General features: G+C 48.6%; 1 protein-coding gene and 1 pseudogene; one reads left to right on the top strand and one right to left on the bottom strand.

Moving 5' to 3' along the window:
• LOC101945803 (zinc finger protein 883-like) overlaps positions 1 to 25,601 on the top strand; it is a 172,426-nt gene that overhangs the window by 127,041 nt on the left and 19,784 nt on the right.
• Positions 4,459 to 25,494, bottom strand: LOC101937425 (zinc finger protein 2-like; annotated as a pseudogene).

Below are 25,601 nucleotides of genomic sequence, written 5' to 3'. Positions count from 1 at the left end.
TTGGTACACACATATAGACAGCATAATCATAACCAGTAAACCATAACCTTGTCTTAGACACCCCATTTGACCCCCTTTATACAAGATTTGCGTGCCACTACAGGCCCTTGGTTGCAACAATGATCTATATGGTCCCATATTATATCAATAACGTCACACCTGTATCATAGAAGAGATCTGATTAGATGACCTAATAGTATCTCCTCGCCTTAATATTTACTGGTAAATAACACTGCTCTACAGCCAAAATGCTTCTGAAATAAATGTAGTCAAACTTTACTAATTTTGGGTCACTGAGAACGAAAATGATGCTTAAAATTGTTGATTGGCTCTAGTTTTCAAGATATGCTATTGGATCAGTATATACGACCCTTGACTTGGGAATGGCGGAGGATAAGTGAGTCATAAAGGGAAAGGCTCTCAATTTAAACCAGAAGCTAGCTAGCAAGGGGGAAAATAATTTGCACATGTATATTTGTGTAAAAGGGCATGCAATCTGGACTTCGAGGTGCACAGTGGAAACATGCCCACAGTCTGCTACTAGTCAGTGGGAAGCTTTGGTTTTTATATGGTCTCCCAAGCCCTCCCAACATCTGTAGAAGATGGGTGAATCAGGAAAAAAAAACATGGATTTGTTTAAATTGCAAGTGAAGAATTACTGAAGTTTTTTTTCACCTAAAGACACTTTTCTCTAAGTGAGAATTGAACCCAGGCTGTGCGAGTGAGTGTACCAAATGCTAACCACTAGACCACCAGGGAGGTGATGACATTGTTTTTCTTCTCACTTATGTTACACTTTCTTAGGCTACTTTCTGTCCAATTTCTGAAGCTGCTCCTTTGTCCATTCCCTGAGGGGCTAAGAACAGGAACCCCTGTGCTCAGGGTCACAACCAGAGCCCAACCTAAGCCACTGACACAAAATCAAATTCAGCTTCCTCCAGCAGGATCATAGAGCAACACACAGAAAACCCATGAGGAACAATCCTCCTCTGCCTTCATTTACCCCATTGCAACCCTCTCAGCAGCCTACCTGGAAGCTCTTTCAGGAAGGACACTGAGTTGATAGGCGCTCTGGCATAGAGACCAAGAGAGAGGTGTTGCTCCCCCTTAGTATGAGCTGATCGCATTCTGACTCCATGTAATAGGGCTCTGAGTCCTATTACATGGAGTCAGAATGCGATCAGCTCATACTAAGGGGGAGCAACACCCCTCCCTTTTCCATCTTGTGAGTTCTGTGTCCTCAGCAAGCAGCCAAAGTGCTGAACCCCCCCGGACCCTTCTGCTGGGAGCATGGTGATTGCACAAAAGCTGCAAGCCCTTTTCCCCCTCTTCTTGTCCTCCTCAGCTTTCCCAGACCTTCCCCACAAATGGTTATATCAGACGATGGAGGGATCTAAGTACCTGCAGGTTTCCCTCACCCACCTCTTAAGGCAAAGAGTGATTCCCTTCTCTGACACTCTTGGGCCCGGTCTTCTTTTGAGTTTTTCCCCAGGGGGACCTGATTCCCTGTGAAAAAAATGTATGTGTGGCATGTGGGGAACCAGCTTATCTGCCCCCTCTCTGGGAGCTGAGAAGCTTTTTTTGACTCTCCACCACTAGATGAGTCCAACAGCACCTCCCCCCTGGTGGGAGAATCCTAAATTCCACCCTCCCACCCTGGTTACTCTGACCAGCTGATGGCAACAGCATGCTAAATCAAGCCCAGCTCTCTGGTCTAGAAAGCAGCATCTGACCAGTCGTATAACCGCTCTGGTTTGCTCACTGGAGATATAACAAACCAGGAGAGAAGGCAAATGTCAGAAAGGGAACCTCAGCTCACAAATAAACACCCACAGGGGTTCTTCTACACTGAGATGGGGCAGTGGAATGGCTTCATCTCAGACTAGTTCAGCTGGTAGAGGATGACACTATTAATCCCATAGTTGTGAGTTTAAGCCCCATGTTGGGTGGTAGTAACAGCCCTTAGGTGTCACTCTTTTGCTTAGGCCTGGTCTACACTATGAGTTTAGGTCAAATTTAGCAGCGTTAAATCGAATTAAGCCTGGACACGTCCACACAACGAAGCTCCTTTTTTTGACTTAAAGGGCCCTTTAAACCGGTTTCTTTACTCCACCTCCGACGAAGGGATTAGCGCTGAAATCGGCCTTTGCGGGTCGGATTTGGGGTAGTGTGGATGGAATTCGATGTTATTGGCCTCCGGGAGCTATCCCGCAGTGCTTCATTGTGACCGCTCTGGACAGCACTCTCAACTTAGATGCACTGACCAGGTAGACAGGAAAAGCCCCGTGAACTTTTGAATTTCATTTCCTGTCTGCCCAGCATGGAGAGCACAGGTGACCATGCAGAGCTCATCAGCACAGGTAACCATGATGGAGTCCCAGGATCGCAAAAGAGCTCCAGCATGGACCGAACGGGAGGTACGGGATCTGCTCGCCATATGGGGAGACGACTCAGTGCTAGCTGAACTCCGTAGCAGTAAACGAAATGGCAAAATATTAGAAAAAGTGTCAAAGGCCATGAAGGACAGAGGCCATAACAGGGAGGCACAGCAGTGTCGCGTGAAAATTAAGGAGCTAAGGCAAGCCTACCACAAAGCAAGAGAGGCAGACGGAAGGTCCGGGGCAGAGCAGCAAACATGACGCTTCTACGCGGAGCTGCATGCCATGCTAGGGGGTGCAGCCACCACTACCCCAACCTTGTGCTTTGACTCCATCAATGGAGAATCACGCAACAGGGAAGTGGGTTTGGGGTACGAGGAAGATGATGATGAAGACAATGAAGATAGCTCACAGTAAGGAAGCGGAGAAACCAGTTTCCCCAACAGCCAGGATATGTTTATCACCCTGGACCTGGAACCAGTAACCCCCGAACTCACCCAAGGCGTGCTCCAGACCCTGAGGGCACACAAGGGACCTCTGGTGCGTGTACCTTTGTAAATATTACACATGGTTTAAAAGCAAGCGTGTTTAATGATTAATGATTCATTTGCCCTGGCAATCGCGGCCAGTACAGCTACTGGAAAAGTCTGTTAACGTGTATGGGGATGGAGCGGAAATCCTCCAGGGACATCTCCAGAAAGCTCTCTTTCATGTACTCCCAAAGCCTTTGCAAAAGGTTTCTGGGGATGGCTGCTTTATCCCGTCCGCCATGATAGGACACTTTACCACGCCAGGCCAGTAGCACGTAGTCTGGAATCATTGCATAACAAAGCATGGCAGCGTATGGTCCCGGTGTTTGCTGGCGTGCAGACAACATCCATTCCTTATCTCTCTTTGTTATCCTCAGGAGAGTGATATCATTCACGGTCACCTGGTTGAAATGGGGTGATTTTACTAAGGGGACATTCAGAGGTGCCCATTCCTGCTCGGCTGAACAGAAATGTTCCCCACTGTTAGCCATGTGGTGGTGGGGGAGGAGTGACGTGATCATCCCAGAGAATTGGGTGTGGGAGGGTGTAGTTGGGTTTGTGCTGCATGTTAACTCAGAAACCGCAGCCCCTCCCTTTTACATTTCAAACCCATTTTAAATGGCCAACCCAACGGGTGCTTGGTATGGGAAATGAGGACGCTGCTGTTTGAAACCATTCCCACATGTTATGAAGGTTAAAAAAGCCAAAAGACTGTGGCCTACCATGGTTGCCTGCAAGCCAAAATCTGTTGCCTGGCACTGCGTGAGTGATCTCTCACACCAAACTGGCAGGCCCTCAATATAAGAAGAAAAATGCGACCTTGTAACGAAAGCACGTGTGCTGTGTAATGTGAACAGCAAAATTTAATGTGAAAGATTGTACCCATTGTTCTCTAAAATGTGTCTTTTTAACCACCTCTCCCTTCTCCTCCACCAGCTGCAAATGTTTCTCCTTCGCAGAGGCTAGTGAAGATTAGGAGGAGAAAACGATGGACTCGGGATGATATGTTCTCAGAGCTTCAGATGTCCTCCCACGCTGACAGAGCACAGCAGAATGCGTGGAGCCAGTCAATGTCAGAGTGCAAAAAAGCGCAATATGAACGAGAGGAGAGGTGGCGGGCTGAATCGCGGGCTGAAGAGAGCAAGTGGCGGGCTGAAGAGGATAGGTGGTGTCAGCTTGCTAACAGAAGGCAAGAGTTGATGCTCCGGCTGCTGGAGCATCAAACTGATATGCTCCAGTGTATGGTTGAGCTGCAGGAAAGGCAGCAGGAGCAGAGACTGCCACTACAGCCCCTGTGTAACCAACAGCCCTCCTCCCCAAGTTCCATAGCCTCCTCACCCAGACGCCCAAGAATGCGGTGGGGGGGCCTCCGGCCACCCAGCCACTCCACCCCAGAGGATTGCCCAAGCATCAGAAGGCTGGCCTTCAATAAGTGTTAAAGTTTTAAACTGCAGTGTGTCCTTTTCCTTCCCTCCTCCCCCACCCCTCCAAGGCTACCTTGGTAGTTATCCCCCTAGTTATGTGATGAATTAATAAAGAATGCATGAATGTGAAGTAACAATGACTTTATTGCCTCTGCAAGCGGTGCTTGAAGGGGGGAGGGGAGAGTGGTTAGAACTGGCGGGGGGGGGGAGAGAAGAGTTCATCGAGGAGAAACAAACAGAAGTTTCACACCGTAGCCTGGCTAGTCACAAAACTGGTTTTCAAAGCTTCTCTGATGCGCCCCGCGCCCCGCTGTACTCTTCTAACCACCCTGGTGTCTGGCTGCACGTAATCAGCGGCCAGGCGATTTGCCTCAACCTCCCACCCCGCCATAAATGTCTCCCGCTTACTCTCACAGATATTGTGGAGTGCACAGCAAGTAGCAATAAGAATGGGGATATTGGTTTTGCTGAGGTCTATCCAAGTCAGTAAACTGTGCCAGCACGCTTTTAAACGTCCAAATGCACATTCTACCACCATTCGGCACTTGCTCAGCCTATAGTTGAACAGGTCCTGACTACTGTCCAGGCTGCCTGTGTACGGCTTCATAAGCCGTGGCATTAAGGGGTAGGCTGGGTCCCCAAGGATAACTATAGGCATTTCAACATCGCCAACGGTTATTTTCTGGTCCGGGAAGAAAGTCCCTTCCTCCAGCTTTTGAAACAGACCAGAGTCCCTGAAGACACGAGCATCATGTACCTTTCCCGGCCATCCCACATTGATGTTAGTGAAACGTCCCTTGTGATCCACTAGGGCTTGCAGCAGCATTGAAAAGTACCCTTTGCGGTTTATGTACTCGGTGGCGTGGTGCTCCGGTGACAAGATAGGGATATGGATTCTGTCTATCGCCCCACCGCAGTTTGGGAATCCCATTGCAGCAAAACCATCCACTGTGACCTGCACATTTCCCAGAATCACTACCCTTGATATCAGCAGGTATCAGCTACTTGAATCACAAGAACCCCCACAGTAGATTTGCCCACTCCAAATTGATTCCCGACTGACCGGTAGCTGTCTGGTGTTGCAAGCTTCCACAGGGCTATCGCCACTTGCTTCTCAACTGTGAAGGCTGCTCTCGTCCCGGTATTCTGACACTTCAGGGCAGGGGAAAGCAAGTCACAAAGTTCCATGAAAGTGCCCTTATGCATGCAAAAGTTTCGCAGCCACTGGGAATCGTCCCACACCTGCAACACTATGCAGTCCCACCAGTCTGTGCTTGTTTCCCAGGCCCAGAATCGGCGTTCCACGCCATGAACCTCCCCCAGTAACACCATGATTTGCACATTGCTGGGGCCTGTACTTTGTGAGAGGTCTATGTCCATGTCAATTTCCTCATCACTCTCGTCGCTGCGCTGCAATCGCCTCTTCGCCTGGTTTTGCTTTGGCATATTCTGGCTCTGCATATACTCCAGGACAATGCGCATGGTGTTCATAATGCTCATAATTGCTGCGGTGATCTGAGCGGGTTTCATGATCCCAGTGCTATGGTGTCTGGGCTGAAAAAAGGCACAAAACTATTGTCTGACGGAGGGAGGGAGGGGCGTGTGATGACATGGCTTATAGGGAATTAAAATCAACAAAGGTGGCTGTGCATCAGGGAGAAACACAAACAACTGTCACACAGAATGCCCCCCCCCGCAAGATTGAACTCAAAACCCTGGGTTTAGCAGGCCGTTGATTTCACGGAGGGTGGGGGAAGCAAATTAATACTGAACAAATCTGGTCCATCTATCTTTTACATCTTAAGCTGGCAGCAGACGGTGCAGCATGACTGATAGCCATCGGCATCTTCTGGGTGCTTGGCAGATGATGTTGTATTACGACTGCTAGCCATCATCGTCCAGACGGTTCAATAGGACTGCCGGCAGGACTGAGTCTCCAGGAGACAAAACATGTCTGCCCAGGTGCCTCTGACCAAACTTACTGAGGAATACGACAACGATGGATACCAGTTGTAATACACCATCTACTGCCAAAAGGCAAGGAGCTGCTGCTGTGTAGCAATGCAGTACCACGTCTGCCGGCACCCAGACCGTGGTGACGGTGAGCTGAGCTGAGCTGAGCGGGCTCCATGCTTGCCGTGGTATGTTGTCTGCACAGATAACCCAGGTAAAAAGGTGCGAATCGATTGTCTGCCGTTACTCTGATGGAAGGGGAGGGGCCTGACGACATGTACCCAGAACCCCCCACGATACTGTTTTTGCATCATCAGGCATTGGGATCTCAACCCAGAATTCCAATGGGCAGCGGAGACAGCGGGAACTGTGGGATAGCTACCCACAGTGCAACGCTCCGGAAGTCGATGCTAGCCTCGGTACTGTGGATGCGGTCCGCCGACTTAATGCACTTAGAGCATTTTATGTGGGGACACACACAATCGACTGTATAAAACTGATTTCTATAAAACCGGCTTCTATAAATTTGACCTAATTTTGTAGTGTAGACATACCCTTACAGTCAGAGCCCAAAATGAAATAAACTCTCTGTCCTCTTTTCAATCTTAGGCAGGTAATGTCTCTTCCTCTCTCTGAGCTTCAATAAAACATGAAGAGAGAACAAACAGACATTTGCATCCTCTAATGAGAGTTGAGAAAGGATTTTCTCCTCTTTCATTCTACCCCAGGCAAGAGGGGATAATAACCATTTAACGGATGATTGCAGAGAGAAAAGTTTGGTCATTATAAATAGGACAATATCAATTGTTCTCCATGTCCACTGACGGTAGGACAAGAAGTAATGGGCTTAATCTGCAGCCAGGGAGGTTCCCGTTAGATATTGGGGAAAGCTTTCTAACTCTAAGGGTAGTTGAGCTCTGGAATAGGCTCCCAAGGGTGTCTGTGGAGTCTCTGTCCTTAGAGGTTTTTAAGAACAGGTTGAACAAACCTCTGTCAAGGATAGTCTGCATATACTTGCTCCCATAGACAATCTGCTCTGGCTCTAGCTCCCACCTTGTGCTCTGTGCCTGGGCCAACCGCTGAGGGCACTTGACCCCACATGACCCCCCGACGCATCATCTCTGCTTGGCCCTGCCTCAGCAGAGAGGGCTGGACTTGATGACCTCTCTAGGTCCCTTGCAGCCCTACATCTCTATAATACAATAGAAAAAACAACAAAAGTGAAAATACCACAATATAACATCTAACAATTCAGCATGAAATGACATTCCCCAGCAAAAAGTGGCAATACGTAGGAGTGCAAAGCCCTACAATTCAGCACAATGCAAATGAGGGCATCATAGGGCAAAATGACACACTGCAAAAGAGTTCAGCTCAAACTAACACAAGGCAGTGCAAAAATGATACAACACGAAACAATGCATCAGAGTGCAAAGTGACACTATGCAAAACAGCGAGTCAGGACCAAGTATCCCTAGGCCAGACCTGACAGATGTTTGCATAACCCCTTAAAATCCTCCAATGAAGGAGATTCTGCAACTTCCCATTGAGGCCTCTGCCATGCAATCGACAAAACATGGCTTGTGGTTAAGGGCCAGGCAATGACTCATAAAATATGGATTCAGTTCCCAGTTTGGCCCCATTATTCTCTGTGCAAACATGGAGAAATTACATCACACCTTTGGGCCTCAGTTTCGCCATCTATAAAATGGGAGCCACCCTCCCACACTTCATCTATTTTGTCTGTGAGCTGTTGGCAGCAAGGACTCTCTCTCTCACTATGAGTTGTACAACACCTGGCAGAATCAGGCCTCCCACCCTCAATCGGGGTCTCTGCAGTGCCCGGCACAATAATCTGGGAGCCCAATGATGATACAAAAAAACTCCCCCTTCATTTATTTGTTTTTAGAAGGCCATTTATAGCCTTTGAGTTCAGGCAGGAAACATGACCCAAGAGTCTGAGGAAAAAGAAAGAAAGAAATAACATTACCCCCAAAGGTAGCATTTTGAAACATTTAAACATCTCATAATTTTTAAGCTGCCCTCTGGATTTTTGAGTCCAGACTCCTAGTTATTGAGTGTTAGGAGCTGCATAAATCAAGTGTATTGTAGTTAATAACCACCTGCCCAGTTCCTGCTATGGGAGATGTTTCTCACCTGACCTCCCTTCAGGGTCAGGTGAGGGATTTGCAGTGTGGTAGGGGGCTCTGGGATGAGCCTGGGGTAGTGGGTTGGGGTGCAGGAGGGGTTGAGGACTGAAAGTTCTGGGAGCGAGTTTGGGAGCAGGACTGGGCTCCAGGCTGGGGCAGAGTGTTGGGGTGCAGGAGGGTATGCAGGATGTGGGCTCTGGGAGGGGGGTCAGGGCTGGGGCTTGGGGTGCTGGCTCCAGGAAGGGGCTCAGGGCTGGGGCAAGGGGTGCGGCCTCCCACCAAGCAGCACTTACCTCTGGTGGCTCCCGGTTGGCGGTAGAGCGTGGCTGATGCTAAGACAGGCGCCCTACTTAACCTGGCCCCACACTCCTCTCAGAAGGGGCCAACGTGCCCTTGTAGCCCCTGGGCAGGGGATGGGGGCATGTGGCTCCATTTCATCCCCCATGCAACCTCCAATATGCAAGATCATAGAATCATAGGACTGTAAGGGACCTTGAGAGGTCATCTAGTCCAGCCCCCTGCACTCATAAGTATAATCTAGACCATCCTTGATAGCAACAGAGGGTCCTGTGGCACCTTTGAGACTAACAGAAGTATAGGGAGCATAAGCTTTCGTGGGTAAGAACCTCACTTCTTCAGATGCAAGAACTTGCAGACTTGCATCTGAAGAAGTGAGGTTCTTACCCACGAAAGCTTATGCTCCCTATACTTCTGTTAGTCTCAAAGGTGCCACAGGACCCTCTGTTGCTTTTTACAGATTCAGACTAACACGGCTACCCCTCTGATACTTGACATCCTTGACTGGTGTTTGTCTAACCTGCTCTTAAAAACCTCCACTGACAGAGATTCCACAACCTCCTGAGAAATTTACTCCAGTGCTTAAACACCCTGACAGTTAGGAAGTTTTTCCTAATGTCCAACCTAAACCACCCTTGCTGCAATTTAAACCCATTGCTTCTTGCCTATCCTCAGTTTAAGGATAATGTGTCTCCTTCCTCCTTGTAACAACCTTTTATGTACTTGAAAACTATCATGTCCCCTCTCAGTGATCTCTTCTCCAGACTAAACACACCCATTTTTTTTCAATCTTTCCTCATAGTTCACATTTTGTAGACCTTTAATCATTTTTGTTGCTCTTCTCTAGACTTTCTCCAATTTGTCCACATCTTTCCTGAAATGTGGTGTGCAGAACAGGACATAATACTTCAGCCGAGGCCTAATTAGCATGGATTCCCTCCAGAAAAGAAGGGCTGTAATTAAAAACCGAGGGAACACCTCAAACCTGAAAAGATTAAAAAAAAATCAATATATGATAATTATACAGGAAAGAGCAAAATCTGAAATTTGATAGCTGTGATTAATGATTAAAAAGAAAAGGATGCAAATATGAGCAATTTGAGATCCACTCTCACAAATTAGAGGAAATGCTAGGTAGGCAGGTGGCATGGCCCCCAGTGACCCCAGCACCCGGAGTGCCGGGTGGGTGGGTAGTGCAGCTCCCTGTGGCTCCAGTGCCCAGAGCACTGGCTCCCACACCATGAGTGCCGGGCAGGCATAGTAGCCCCCAGCGCCCAGAGCACCAGAGGCACGGACCCCAGCATCTACAGCACTCTGTGTCACGAGTACTGGCCCCTACCACCTGGAGTCCTGAGCCACAGGACAACCCCCACTAGCCCCATTGGTCTGACCCAGGATGGCCATTCTTCTGTTCTCAGAAAGTGTGTGAGGGGCATCATGGGTCCAGATGGGAATGCAGGAGAGGGAGAGGGAATGGGGGCAGGTCTTGGGGCATTTGAGCTGCAGCAGGAATCATACAGGTGAAGGTTTGGAGTGCACAGGATGGGGTGGAGCTGGATGGGGAATGAGTCTGGGGTCCCAACTCCCAGTAATGTCCCGAGCTCCCCAAGTCCCACTGACAGCTGAGCTCTTTCTGCCCATTAAAGCCAGCAGAGAAATTGGGTGGTGGGTGAGTTTGTTTCCCAAATGACTGACAGAGCCAAGCAAGGAGCAAAGAAATGCTTCCTTCAGTCACTAGGTCTCACTCCCCTTTTCTGATAATGAGCAATGGTAAGAGAAGAAGAGGTTAAAACATCTGCGAAGTGGTGGCTAGGTTTGGATGACAAATTTAAAACCATCACAGCGCCCTCTACTGTGACACTAACACTATCAGATTCTGACCTTTCACTGACACATCATTAATAAAGGTTTCCCTGAAGTACGTTGCTATGATTATTTCAATGGCTCCTACACCGATACCTGCTGCCCCTTCTGGCTGGTTAACTGCACTATTTGGAACCTGCACCTCAAATTACACCCTTCCTGGGAGCAAGAGTCAAACTGCCCAGGGAAACCCCATTCGGTTTCAAGTGCAACACAGGCAGGGAGGTGAGGGAACAGCACAGGGGTCTCTGAGCTTCTTCTTTGTCACAGGGAGTGGGGTCTAGTGGGTTAGAGTGGGGGTCTGGGAGCCAGGACTCCTGGGTTGTATTCCTGGCTGTGGGAGGAGAGAAGGGCTTAGTAGGTTAGAGTAGGAGGGGCTGGGAGTCAAAGAGAAAAACTGGGCATGAGCAAAGCAGAAGGGCAAAAGGAGAACCTGGAGATGATGGGGATTCAATCCAGGGCCTTATATATGAAAAAATGTGCTCTACCATGGAGCTACAACCCCACACAGGCCATGGTTGTTAGGTGTTACATTCAGAGCCCTCCTGTTTCCAGAGCATCCAGTGGCCTATAGTCCTAGAAGATTAGGGTTGGAAGAGACCTCAGGAGGTCATCTAGTCCAGCTCCCCACTCAAGGCAGGACCAACCCCAACTAAATCATCCCAGCCAGGGCTTTGTCAAGCCAGGTCTTAAAAACCTCTAAGGATGGAGATTCCACCACCATTCCAGAGTTTCACCACCCTCCTAGTGAAATAGTGTTTCCTAATATCCAACCTAGACCTCCCCCACTGCAACTTGAAACCATTACTTCTTGTTCTGTCATCTGCCACCGAGAACAGCTGAGCTCCATCCTCTTTGGAACCCCCCTTCAGGTAGTTGAAGGCTGCTATCAAATCTCCCCTCACTCTTTTCTTCTGCAGACTAAACAAGCCCAGTTCCCTCAGCCTCTCCTCATAAATCATGTGCCCCAACCCCATAATCATTTTTGTTGTCCTCTGCTGGAATCTCTCTAATTTGTCCACATGCCTTCTGTAATGGGGGGCCCAAAAGTTGGATGCAATACTCCCGATGTGGCCTCACCTGTGCCAAATAGAAGGGAAATAATCACTTCTCTCAATCTGCTGGCAACGCCCTAATGCAGCACCATATGCCGTTAGCCTTCTTGGCAACAAGGGCACACTGTTGACTCTGATCCAGCTTCTCATCCACAGTAATTCCCAGGTCCTTTTCTGCAGAACTGCTGCTTAGCCAGTCAGGCCCCAGCCTGTAGCAGTGCCTGGGATTCTTCCTTCCTAAGTGCAGGACTCTGCACTTGTCATTGTTGAACCTCAGATTTCTTTTGGCCCAATCCTCCAATTTGTTTAGGTCACTCTGGACCCAATCCCTACCCTCCAGTGCTTGGATTCTTTACATGCCTTCACAGAGCAAAGATCACATGTTCCATGATTTCATGGGCAGAGTTTTAGGTCTATTTTCATTCAGGGAACTATGCTATAGGGTGCCATTCCGGTGTGGACATGACAGGTGGATCAACATAGATGCACATTGTGACCCTTCTCAGGGTGCTGAGGGCTGTGAGTCTCCTTGTTGCCACCTGTCACTAGTAAGAGGGACTTTTGCATTTGCCAGCTGGATGTTAGTAACCAAACTCACCCAGCCTGTCAGGCACTCAAGCACCCTCCTCTGAGCTACAGCAGCCCTGCCAGTCAACAATAGAGGCACCCTAAGCCCTGAGTTCCTTCAATGTGTCCCCCTCTGGCGTCCAGCCCCGATCACCAGATACTCAGAGAAATCCCAGATCCTCTTTTCCTGAAGCAATGGCATATCCCAGGTTACCAGTTTTACTGTAGACCACTGCTCCTGTTTCACACACAGCACTTCAGTACACTTATCGAACAAATGGAAATTTATTTAAAAAGGGATAGAAATTTAAACAGAAACAAACATGCATGATGGAAACCAACCGTTACCCAACAGAACAAAATTACAAAACGCAACCTACACTTTTTAATAGTTATCTTTCCCTATCTAAGTAGATTCTCACCTCACACTTCAGTCTATTGCAGTGATTGCCTTTGATGAAGCATCACTGGTTGTTAGGGATCTCCTTGGTGAATGGACCCAGAGTGTTTTTCCAGGGTTTGGATCCAAACGATAAAGGATGTTTGTTCTCTATCTAACCCTGGCATCCTTTGGAACTGTCATCAGGGACACTGAACTAGGAAGTGGAGTGGTACAAACAATTTTCCTTGGGTCATTGGTCACTATAGCTTCCTTTACGGGGGTGGAAGCCAAGAACTGGGTGTGGACTCTTTCAACCCCAGTTCTTTCCAAATCTTTGGCCTTGGTTAGGGTAAATTTACACTTCTCTGAAGTGGAATCCTTTACAAAATCACTCAAAATCTCAGCAGTGTTAGTGAGAAATGGCTTTCTGAAACATGCCCAGCTTTTCTTTAATTCGGTGGCACAGGTCCAGGCAAGGGACTGGATCCAGGCCTGGATCAGAATCTCTATTAGTTACCAGAGCTGGCGTTTCTATTCAAGAATATCTATTTTTCTGAAGCTATTACATTTTCAACACTGATTTAATTTTATACACGTTTTTAGCACCTACAAATGGTGAATTCAACAAAAACCCCGTTTCTATTTTCTCAACATCTGTGCCACGAAGGGCAGCATTTCCCATATCATAGGATTAGCTAGGACAGACCTTCTGTAGGGCCTGGGTTACAAATGCTTTGGGAACCAAATCATGGGCATTTTCCCTACTTCAAAATCACTTAATATGGAATTCTCTCCCCAGATCATCTGAGACAATATTGCCTTAAACAAGTGAACTACACTGTGCTCATATACACTTCCTTCAGTTAGTTGGGGTTCTGCTGTTGTTCACCATTTCCGAATGGAAATTTTAAATCACTGCTGTTTCTTTGTTAGCATATCCAGTAACTTGGAGAGTTCTCTCTTGTTGACAGAGCTTTCTCCATGTCATCAAGGAGGGATGGAGAAAAAGCAAAGCTGAAGTGAGAAATGATGGACTTTAGCAAATGGTCATGTGTCTTAAATTCTCCAATAAATCTGAGCTACATCCTATGAAACTGAACTAATATCCAATTAGGTGACCAAACAGCCTTCAGGAAAGATAGAAACCCACATCACAGAGAGATAGAATACATGACAATGGAAGTGTCAAGTGAAATTCCAGAGCAGGTTACATCTGAGTTTTCAGAATCAGGACAAGAGATTCTCCCATCACATTCTCCTCTGATCCATTCAAACCTGCTTCACTCAGCACTGTCTCAATAGTCAGTTATGTTATTTAGAATTTTTTTAGTATCAGAGCACCCACATAATGAGGGGGAAACAGCCCCCTTGCCAGAAGTGGCTTTACCAATAGATGGATCTTGGGATTTAAACTCCCAATAACCACACTGTGTTTGGGATCCATTTGAATTCCCCTCCCAGGTCTTTGACACTTTCCTCTCTAGTCATAATGACTCTGATATAGGATTAAAGAAGTCAAAGCATCATCTCCAAGCACAGACAATGGAGAATGCTTCATCACATGACAGTTTGAGAAGCAGATGGATAGAATGTGATGAATATAAACTCTACATGGCTCAGGCAAAAGGTAAGAGTTCTGCAGTGATGGGGAAGAAGGTAATCTCTGAGTTACCCTGTCTCCTTCCAGTGTCAGAGAGGCTGCCCCTGCTCCTCTTCATTTACATATAATTTGATAGGTTCCCAATAATAGCTGCTCTTCAGCAAAACCCAGGGCAACGTGAGAACGACTGGCAATGATAAAATCTGCATCATTGGTGACTCTAACAATAACTTTGCAATAGGAGGAATGGTATACATGTGATGCTCCCTGGTTCCTGATAGGAAGAGTACACTCAAATTACTCGTGGGACAATACAAAGAACAAATAGGTCCACCTCAAGAGAGGGCAAACTGCAGAAGGCAAGAATGGGCCACTCATCTGGACAAGCTGAGGGTTAACCGTACTGAAAACAGTTCAAACAGCTTTAAAAGTTACTATGTGGGAATCAGGAAAAGTATTAAAGAAAAAAAAGGTAGTGATAGCCCTAGAGGTTTTTATGGTGTTGATCTCCCTTGCAGATTCTCTGATGGCTAACATGGGCTGAGTGCCAAGAGAAAGTATTCCCACACTCACTGCATTCATAGGGCCTCTCCCCTGTGTGGACTCGCTGATGTTTAGAAAGGTCTGAGCTGCTAGTGAAGCATTTTCCACACTCACTGCATTTGTAGGGCCTCTCACCTGTGTGGATTCTTTGATGAACAGAAAGGGCTGATCTTTGAGTGAAGCTTTTTCCACACTCACTGCATTCATAGGGCCTCTCCCCTGTGTGGAGTCTCTGATGTTCACAAAGGGCTGATCTGCGAGTGAAGTTTTTCCCACACTCACTGCATTCATAGGGCCTCTCTCCTGTGTGGATACTCTGATGACTAATAAGGCTTGAGCATTGACTGAAGGTTTTCCCACACTCACTGCATTCATAGGGCCTCTCCCCTGTGTGGATTCTCTGATGAACAGAAAGAGCTGATCGGTGAATGAAGTTTTTCCCACACTCTCTGCATTTGTAGGGCCTCTCCCCTGTGTGGATTTTCTGATGACTAATAAGGTGCGAGCTGCGATTGAAGGTTTTCCCACACTCATGACATTCATAGGGCCTCTCCCCTGTGTGGATTCTCTGATGGTGAAAAAGGCCAGATCTGTGAGTGAAGCTTTCCCCACACTCACTGCATTTGTAGGGCCTCTCCCCTGTGTGGATTCTCTGATGAATAGAAAGGGCTGAGCTGCTAGTGAAGCATTTTTCACACTCACCACATTCGTAGGGCCTCTCCCCTGTGTGGATTTTCTGATGGTGAGAAAGGCTTGATCTTTGAGTGAAGCTTTCCCCACATTCACTGCATTCGTAGGGCCTCTCCCCTGTGTGGATTTTCTGATGGTGAGAAAGGCTTGATCTTTGAGTGAAGTTTTTCCCACATTCACTGCATCCGTAGGGCCTCTCTCCTGTGTGGATTCTCTGATGACTAAGAAGATGCGAGTTGCGATTGAAGGTTTTCCCACACTCACTGCATTCATAGGGCCTCTCCCTTGTGTGGATTCTCTGATGTTGAAAAAGGCCTGATCTGCGAGTGAATCTTTTCCCACACTCTCTGCATTCATAGGGCCTGTCATCTGTGTGGATCCTCTGATGTTTAGAAAGGTATGAGCTGCTAGTGAAGCATTTTCCACACTCACGGCATTCGTAGGGCCTCTCCCCCGTGTGGATTCTCAGATGAACAGAAAGGCTTGATTTGTGAATGAAGTTTTTCCCACACTCAGTGCATGTATTTTTTCTCTTTCTCCTGAGGATTTCCTGCTGTGCTGTGGTTTCCTTGAGGCCCTTTTGAGTTCCCCAACAGGAAATAAATTTACCCGCTTTCTCCCCTGGTTGGTTTCCCTGCTCTGTTTCTGGTCTGTGCTGAATTTCACAGGATTTTCCCTGCTCATAATCCCTGGACACATTCCTTTTTGATTGTTGCGATAATGCTCTGTGTTTTTCTACTTGCTCAATATTTTCCTGCTGAGAATTCTGCTCCTCCTTCTCACAAAGCATTGCATCACCTGCTGTGATAGAGACAGAAACCTCAAACAGGGATGGAAAGGGGAAGGCAAAACCAAAACAAGTGTTGGAGAGAGGTCAAATAAAAATCACGAACTGAACTCCCCCAAACAGGGGAGAGGAGGAGGATCAATTCAGCCTTCACATCCCATCCAAATTCACAGGGGGAAGTGAGCAAGCTACTGCCTGGTGTCTGCTAGGATCTACAGGAAGCCATGAGCTATAATTACCCCAAGGATACAACCCCTGGGAGGAACAATAATGAACCGAGAGACCTCCCAAGGTCTTTGTAGGGCATCCCAGATGTTTCCTTCAGGCACTTACAGATTCTGAGTTGCTTTAATGTTTTCTCACCTGTGCAGGAAGCTCTCAGGATCTCTCTTTCCTCTGAACCCTGGAGGTCTGGGACCCATGACTCTTCCCCTTGTTCCAGCTGGGACACCATATTAGGTTGGGAAACTGGAAACCCTGCTCAGATGAAAGAACAAAGGAGTTAAGTTGATTTCATAAGACTTTGTCATAAGAAAACAAACATTCTATTAATTTAACTTCAATGCTTAGTGTGACCTGGTGTGCCTGGGGCAGTCCTGACTGAAAATGCCAAGGTCAGGGTAGTCTGAAAAAGGGAGAGCAGATGCTCCCAAAACTGGTGGTTAACACTGAAGTTGAAAGCAACTAAGAGTCCTGTGGCATCTTTAAGACTAACAGATGTATTGGAGCATAAGCTTTCGTGGGTGAATACCCACTTCATCAGATGCAGCTTATGCTCCAATACATCTGTTAGTCTTAAAGGTGCCACAGGACTCTCTGTTGCTTTTTACAGATCCAGACTAAAACAGCTACCCCTCTGACACTGAAGTTGAAGTCACTGACCAGTCACAAACTATGCTTCTGATCACCCACACTGGTTATCAAGAAGCTGAAAAAAGAAATCCCACAGCCCCCTTTATTGCATTCCAGTTCTCTGGCTCCCAATCAGCACCTAGATCCAGTACAGTGAGACGTTATTTAAAATCTCTGTGCACATAGACAAAATGTTCTTCTTACCCCAAAGGGTCAGCCACAGTACCAAGTCACTACAGGTTTGGATCTTACCCAAAATAACATGCTCCTAGCCAATCCTTTTGCATCTAAACTAAAGGTTTAGAAGAAAGAAAGAAAGAAAGAAAGAAAGAAAGAAGTTAAATGGGAAGGCGGTCAGATACATTCTGAAATCTATACTGGGTTCTTAGCAGTATTGGTGAGTTGCTGGCTTGAAAGTCTGTCTGGAAGACATCCACAGCTCGGATGGGTCATTTAGTCCTTTATTCAAGGACTCAGTTTGTAGAGAAGTTGCTCCAGAGGTAGGAAGAGGGATTGAAGACAAAATGGAGATGATGCAGGTGCCCTTTACATTCCTTTTGCCATGTGGCCTGTAGTTCCTGTGTCCCAAACACAAGCTTCACAGCACATGGCATGGAAAAACTGGAGTTCTCAGTACACAGGCATACCCCAGCATGTCTTGCTGACTCAATAGGTGTATTCTCTTGGTCCTTTCCATGGGCTCATTGTACAGCGATGACCCTGGATGGGCCATCAAACAGTCTAGGCAGTGCTGATGCCAATATGTCTGGGGGTATCACCCAGAAACGCTGCACAAGTCTGGAAATACAGATATACCCTACATATCTATAACTCACAATACAAAGGTGATACCAACAGAAACACAATTATCATACTTGGAAAATCATATCATTTTCACTGACACCTTACATGGCATATCTAGCATGATTCATTTTAATTTTGTCAGATTGGTATTAATAATAATAAAATAGTAATAGAAAGTGTCTCACAATTCCACACAGTGTCACACTTAGTAAACCAGTGAATTCCCAGGACCAACCTTGAAGATTCAAAACACTCTGCTTATGAGGGATTAAAATACCCACATATTGGCTGGGAACATGCAGACAGTCAGACACTGCCAGTCTGTACCCCTATGTTCACTCTTCTAGAAAATTATGATTAATTTTGTACACAGTATGGCTTGTGAGGTATCATTTGAAAACTCAATCTACTGAATATTATCCTCTTGTTAAAATGTGTAGCAACACGGTATGTAAAGTTATCAGATTTTACTGTATGATATTACTGAAAAAGTTACAATTCTGTAGTGAGTCGGTGTGGCTCCCCTCCTGCCCAGAAGAGGGAGCCCACGTGCAGACCCCAGAGTGGGTGGGACCACCACCGCCTGTCCCCGCCCCCCGGAAGTCAAGGGGCGGGACAGGAAGTATAAAGGCCGGCCGCCAGAGCTCAGTCTGCGGCCAGCCACCACAGGGAGCAGACGTGCGGCCGGGAGCTCCCGGCCAGGAGACCGTCGAAGACCGAGGCCTGGACCCTAGCTGGCCTGAGCTACCCCGGGCACACTACGAGGAGGAGCCGCCGGAGCCCGTTCACGCCCGCCACTGGGAGAATCCCTGGGAACCCCATCCCACCAACCCGGAGGGCGAGACTGCACCCGAACCCCTCCGCCCCTGTTGTTACCCAGAGGAGCCGCCCGAGGACTGTTGGCCTGACTTCCCGGCAGAGCTACCGGACCTGCCACCGAGCCCTGGCCGAGAGGAGCCCATGCAGATGGACTGGCCCGAGCCCGGCGCGACGAACGAGGTAGGCTCTGAGGGGGATCACGGAAGTGGCCTGGGGGTAGCCGACCCCGGTCCGGCTGCAACTGAGTGTGAGCCAATGTCAGTGTGTTGCGGTCTGGATACCCCACTGACCAGCAGCGGCAGCAACCGCTGCTAGGGCCCCGGGCTGGAACGCAGTGGAGTGGGTGGGCCTGCGTTCCCCCCTGCCACCCTCCGCTCACGGGTGGCAGGCTTCCCCCTCAGCCAACGTTCGGCTACAGCAGCCTAGGCATATCCTGTGCTTCTGAACTATTTGCTCGCAGCCCCTGCAAACAAGGGCCTGAGCTAAATTGTGTTTGCCCCGCCCTGATCCAGGGCCTGGGCTCTGAACTGTTTGACCGCTCAGCCCCTGCAAACAAGGGCCTGAGCTTTACTGTGTTTGCTCCGCCCCTGCAGTCAAGGGCCTGAGCTTTAACTGTGGTTGCTCCGGCCCTGCACCAAAGAGCCGGAGTTTCGGGACTAACTGACTGCTTGTTCCCACAGTAGTGAGTCGGTGTGGCTCCCCTCCTGCCCAGAAGGGTCGAGCCCCGGCTAGGACCTATTACACACCCACAGACCAGTTCCTCAGATACAGCAACCCAAACAGCTGGTCAAATAGCCATTCTGCGGCAGGGGGAAGGTGTGAAGACGACATTTACATTCCATCACAGGGACCACTTGAGGCTACTATCTACAACAGACAGCCTGTCACCATGACTCAGCTGAGAACTTCAGTTGTTTCTAGTACAAAGGACTGAATTATAAAGAGGTGAGGAAAATGCTTGAGCCTCTATCTCTCTCCCTCTGCTCATGACAACTCCTAAAGAACTGAACTTGGGCGGCAGGGGCAGGTTAGGGGGAGTCTTGGCTGAAAGGAAAGCCAGCCTGTCTCAGCATAGGTAAGAGAAGCATTTGCTTTGAATCCATTTTTGATTGTTAAGTTAGACGTTAGTTTGTGTTTTATCTTGCGTTTCTTTTGTAAACAATTCTGACTTTTATGCCTCATTACCTGTGGTCACTTAAAAATCTTTTTTCCCCCAGTAGTTAATTTTGTTTCATTGTTTTATTAAACAATGTTTGGATTAAAGTGTGTTGGAAACTCCATTTGGGATAATGGTGCATGTCATTTTCCACTAATGAAATGACAGACTTCCTATAAGCTTGTGTTGTTCAGTAGTGTGCTGGACAGTGCAAGATGCACATTTCTGGGGGAAGTCTGGGACCAGAGAATTTTCTGGGGTTCTCCTGTGGGGTACTGTAATTTGGGAGTCGCTGACTAGCAGCACTCAATACTGTGTTGCTGGGAGCAAGTTACATGCTGGAGACTGTGTGTTAACTGCCCAGGAGTGGCTATTCTCACAGTAAAGCAGTGGAAAAGGCACCCCAGCTTGGGGAACTGAGGGGACACAGCTGTTCAACAGTCCAGATTGTACTGTGGTTAATGTCACAGACACTCCATTTCAAAGAGGCTCCTAAAACACAGAGAAAGTAAATCCATGTCCCAGAAATCGAAGACTCCAGACCGAGGGCAAGTCTCCCTGGCACTGCTTCTTCTTGACAGAGGTCCAGAGACTAAGAGAGAGTCCTGGGGAAGCTGAGAACAGTAAGCATGGGCTGGTGGGGTTCAGTGGAGAAAGGGAACAGGAAGGGCAGGGATATTACTGAATGCAGGATCTCAGCAGTACTAGATGTTAGGATAACACATATTGCAGCCCATTGGAAAACATAATCCCAACTATACATATACATACATACACACATATATAGTTTATGGGGTCTAAATTAGCAGTTTCCACTCAAGAGAGGGATCTTGGAGTCATTGTGCATAGTTCTCAGGAAACATCCACAGAGGCAGTGAAAAAGCAAACAGAATGCTGGAAATCATTAAAAAAGGGATAGATAATAAGACAGAAAATACAGTAACTCCTCACTTAACATTGTAGTTATGTTCCTGAAAAAATGCGCATTTAAGCAAAATGATGTTAAGTGAATCCAATTTCCCCATTAGAATTAATGTAAATGAGGGGGTTAGGTTCCAGGGAAATTTTTTTCACCAGACAAAAGACTATATCTACACACACACACAGAGTATGTTTTAAACAAATAATTTAATTCTGGTACACAGCAATGATGATTGTGAAGCTTGGTTGAGGTGGTGAAGTCAGAGAGTGGGATGTTTCCCAGGGAATGCCTTACTGCTAAATGATGAACTAGCAATTGGCTGAGCCCTCAAGGGTTAACTCGTTGTTAACGTAGCCTCACACTCTACAAGGCAGCAGGAATGGAGAAGGGGAGACTGCATGGCAGACAGAGACACACACTGTGTGTATGAGAGAGAGATGTGCATTTCCCCTTTAAGTATGCTGACCCCACTCTTAAGTACACTGCCTTGTTAATTAGATAGGCAAGCTGAGACTGCAGCTGCTGCCAGGAAACTCCCTCTATCCTGAGCCTTGTCATGTGTCCCCCCTGCTTTATGGAAGATGGGGTAAGTGGGGTGCAGGAGCAGGGGGGAGGGGGACACTGACAGCCCCCTTCTTCCCCCTCTCACCCCACACAGCAAGCAGAACTCTCAAGGAGCAGCTCCAAGGCAGAGGGCAGGAGCAGGACATGGCAGTAGGGGGAGGGACAGCTGAACTGCCAGTAACTGGTAGCCTGCTGGGCAGCTGATGCCCAGGCAATTTAGGGGAACATAGAGCTGATAGGGGGGCTTCCGGTCCACCCTGGTTCCAAGCCCCCACCAGCTAGCTGCAATGGGCTGCTCTTCCTGCAAGCAGTGAACAAAGCAGGCGGTTGCCAAATGACATTACAAGGGAGCATTGCGCAACTTTAAACGAGCATGTTCCCTAATTGAACAGCAGAAGAACAACGTTAACCGGGATGATTTTAAGTGAGGAGTTACTGTGTTATATTGCCTCTATATAAATCCATGGTTCGCCCACATCTTGAATACTGCGTGCAGATATGGTTGCCCCATCTCAAAAAACATATATTGGAATTGGAAAAGGTTTAGAAAAAGGCAGGGGGGGGGGGGACAACTAGGGGTATGAAACAGCTTCTGTGTGAGGAGAGATTAAAAAGACCGGGACTTCTCAGCTTGGAAAAGAGACTAAGAAGGGGGGATATGAGAGAGGTCTATAAAATCATGACTGGTGTGGAGAAAGTAAATAAGGAAGTGTTATTTACTCCTTCTCATAACACAAGGACTAGGAATCACCCAATGAAATGAATAGGCAGCAGGTTTAAAACAAACAAAAGGAAGTATTTCTTCAAACAATGCACAGTCAACCTGTGGAACTCTTTGCCAAAGGATGTTGTGAAGGCCAAGACTATAACAGGGTTCAAAAAAGAACGTGATAAATTCATGGAGGATAGGTACATTAAAGGCTATTAGCCAGAATGGGCAGGGATGGTGTCCCTAAAAACTCTGTTTGCCATAAGCTGGGAATGGGCGACAGGAGATGAATCACTTGATGATTACCTGTTCTGTTCATACCCTATGGGACACCTGGTATTGGTCACTATTGGAAGACAAGATACTGGGCTAGATGGACTTTTGATCTGACCCAGTATGGCCGTTCTTATGTACTAGGGAATGTAGTGAGTCCAGCGTAATGGAAGGGAGTAGGAAAATACCTGGGTGTGGAGAACACTGGGAAATTAGAAGCTGTAATTCAGGAGCAACAGAGTCTAATTAGTCTGGAAACTCAGAATGTAAAAAGAAGAATCAGGGTCATGTGACTTTGGCAATGAGGGACTCAAAAATCCAAAGAGCGTGCAGGGACGCGAAACTGGGGCTATTACACATGGTGATGGAGGAGCAAGACTCTCCATGTCTCAAGAAGTTTCACAACCAACCTAGGCCATTTTCACATGCTGGGGTGCAATCCAGAATAGTGAGGATTTGTGACATCTGTAATCCTGGGTGAGATTCAATGTTCTGCTGCTGGAGCTCCCTTTTCTGGATACTCCCAGCCAGCATTCAAGGGTGCACTGAGTATCTGTGTGATAAGTAACCCTGGACCAGCAGTTCTGACTCCAGCAGCCTGTTTTTTATACCCCAAGGACATTCTGGTCTGGGTGGAGAAGGCTCAGGTTTGAAGAGAAGGTCAGGGGTAGGAAGCTTCTGTTCGTTATGCTGGACCTAACCTCCAGCTTTACTTGAACAAACCAGAGATATTTGACACACTGAGATACTGCTCCTGCACTCTGTTCCCAAAGCGTTCTGCAGCAGGGGAGGGTCTCTGGTAGCGTGTGTGTTACTGGCATATTGGGGTGATGCTGAAACAGGACAGAGTAGAGGTGGCATTGTGGGCTGGTGTGAACCTTATTTCTTCATTTCCCCTTCCAAGAACCGAGGGGACAGTAACCCTTACCCAGCGAGGTCACATACTCATAGTTCTCCTGCATGATGTCTCTGTAGAGAGTTCTCTGAGTGGGATCCAGCAGAGCCCCCTCTTCCCTGGTGAAATATACAGCCACCTCCTCGCAGGTCACCAGCCCCTGAAAGAGCAAGAGCCCAACACTCAGTACCTGCTGCCCCACTCACAGCCCCAGTATTTGTGGGGGAGAGGAGCCGATCAAATGGAAGCTCAGGGTGAAGGGACAAAGAGAGAGCCCCTTGTCTCTCCCAGCAGATCCATCACACACCTACTAGCCACAGACTGATGCAGGAGATGGGACCTCTAGCAGGGTCCAGGGAGAGCTCCCTGGTAGGAAGCCCCAACACCCTCCTCATTGTGAGGAGCTGGATATGAAGGGAGGAGAATCTTCCCTAAACTTGACTGGTGGGTGCCCCCTTCCTATCTCACAGCAGCCACTGGTTAGTTAGGTCAGCCTCAAGGACTAGGAGTCTGGTCAGTTTTCCTAGCTCCACGTAGGTGGGTTATTTTCTGTTCAACAAATTAGAGCATTTCCACCTCCGAACCTCATGGGTCTATTCCCAGAATCTAGGCCACTTAATAAACAACTCCCAGCAGGTTTGCCACACCCTGTCCTCCTCCCTTTCTCCACCCTGTGCATGTCCTGCCCCACTGAAACCTCCAAACCAGACTGTGCAAACTTTCCCATCTCCCGTATATTTGCTGTCCCCCTCTCTCCTGCAGGAACCCACCAGCAACCCCCCCCGATGATCCCTACATAAACTGGCTTCTCTGCAGCCATTTCTCTCCCCTGTCCCATAGGAGGCTGCGATGAATTGGAGCGAAACACGGACATCATTCCTTGGACTGTATGGATTAGAAGGGCAGTTCTGGAGGATTCAGAACAGGCTTTAGTTAATTTCACAGCACGATTCCCCCAGGCTCTTTCCCTGCAGACAGACACCCTACATTCTGCCATGCTGAGAAAATGCTCAATCTCTTTATTACTGTGTAGACCTGTCCCCTCCTGCCAGGCTAAGCCCACAGACATATTTTTAACCTCCCTTCTCTCTCCCCACATCCCATAACAAAGTCTCTGAACACAATGCTAGAACAAAGGAGTCACTTTCGATGATTCCCTCTGACACTGACCCCGTGGCAGCCACACCCCAGCAGGAGAGACAAGAGAGCTGATCATTTGAGGGGAAAAGTGTAGGGTTACCATATTTAACAAATAAAAAAAGAGGACCCTCCACAGGCCCTGGCCCCGCCCATTTCCCACCCCCAACCCCGCCCCTTCCTCCCTCCCACTCCCAGCCACGTGAAAAGGGCTGCCCGAGCGCTACCGGCTTCGCTACCGGCTTCACGGTTTGCCGGGCAGCCCCCAGACCCTGCGCCCCCGGCCGGCGCTTCCCCAGCACAGCTGGAGCCCGGGAGGGGAAGCGCCCAGCCGGGGGCGCAGGGTCTGGAGGCTGCCCGGCAAATCATGAAGCCGGTAGCGCTTTGGCTTCGGGCAGCCCCTATGCCTCCGGACCCTGTGGCCCCGGCCGGGCACTTCCCCTCCCGGGCTCCAGTGGCGCAGGGTCCGTAGGCATGGGGGCTGCCCGAAGCCCGTAGCGCTCAGCTCTTAAACAGAGCCGAAGAGTCAGGGGAGGAGCAGAGCAGCCGCGGGAGGGGATGGGGGTTTGATTGCCGAAAAGCCGGACATGTCTGGGAAAAAACGGACGTATGGTAACCCTAGAAAGGGGGGGGGTCTCCCCGGATTTTATAGCCACGTGTGAGATATTGAGAGAGAAAAGGGTCAGAACGAGAGAGAATTTGTATCAGTGGGTGAGAGGCAAGTGGCACAAACAGGGACAGGATTCAATTAACACCCCTCCCCCGGCCCGCCACTTCTCCCCCGGGGATTTCTTGGCTGCACAGAGACAGTTCAATCCCCCCCCCGCTGACCCACAGGGGACCTCCCCGCCGGGCCCAGTCTCTACCCAATCCCAACGGTGCCGGGGGCAGATCCTGCTGCAGCTCCACTGGGGCCGAGGCAGCTCCGAGGCTTCTCCCAGGTTCCCCGGGGCAGAGAGTCACTTTCCTGCCCGGCCCCAGCGCTCCCCCCCCCGGGGTCTCTCACTCACCGGGGGGCTCCGGCCCGGGGGCTGCTGCGGGCACAGCCCGGGGCTGCCCAGGAGACAGGTCCCAGCTGGAGAAAGCCCCTTCCCCCGGCCGGGCACGGAGGGGTTAATGCCGGGCTCCCCCCGCACAGACCCCGGGGAGCAGCAGCTGCTCAGCCTGGGTCCCTGGATCACACCGAGGCAGCCACAGCAGCTTTGTTCTCCCGCCCCCACAGGGACTCGCACGGAGCATGCGCAATTTCAG

Source organism: Chrysemys picta, chromosome 16, assembly GCF_011386835.1.
Source record: "Chrysemys picta bellii isolate R12L10 chromosome 16, ASM1138683v2, whole genome shotgun sequence".
NCBI lineage: Eukaryota > Metazoa > Chordata > Testudines > Emydidae > Chrysemys > Chrysemys picta.
This window is presented reverse-complemented; position numbering and strand designations above follow the sequence as displayed.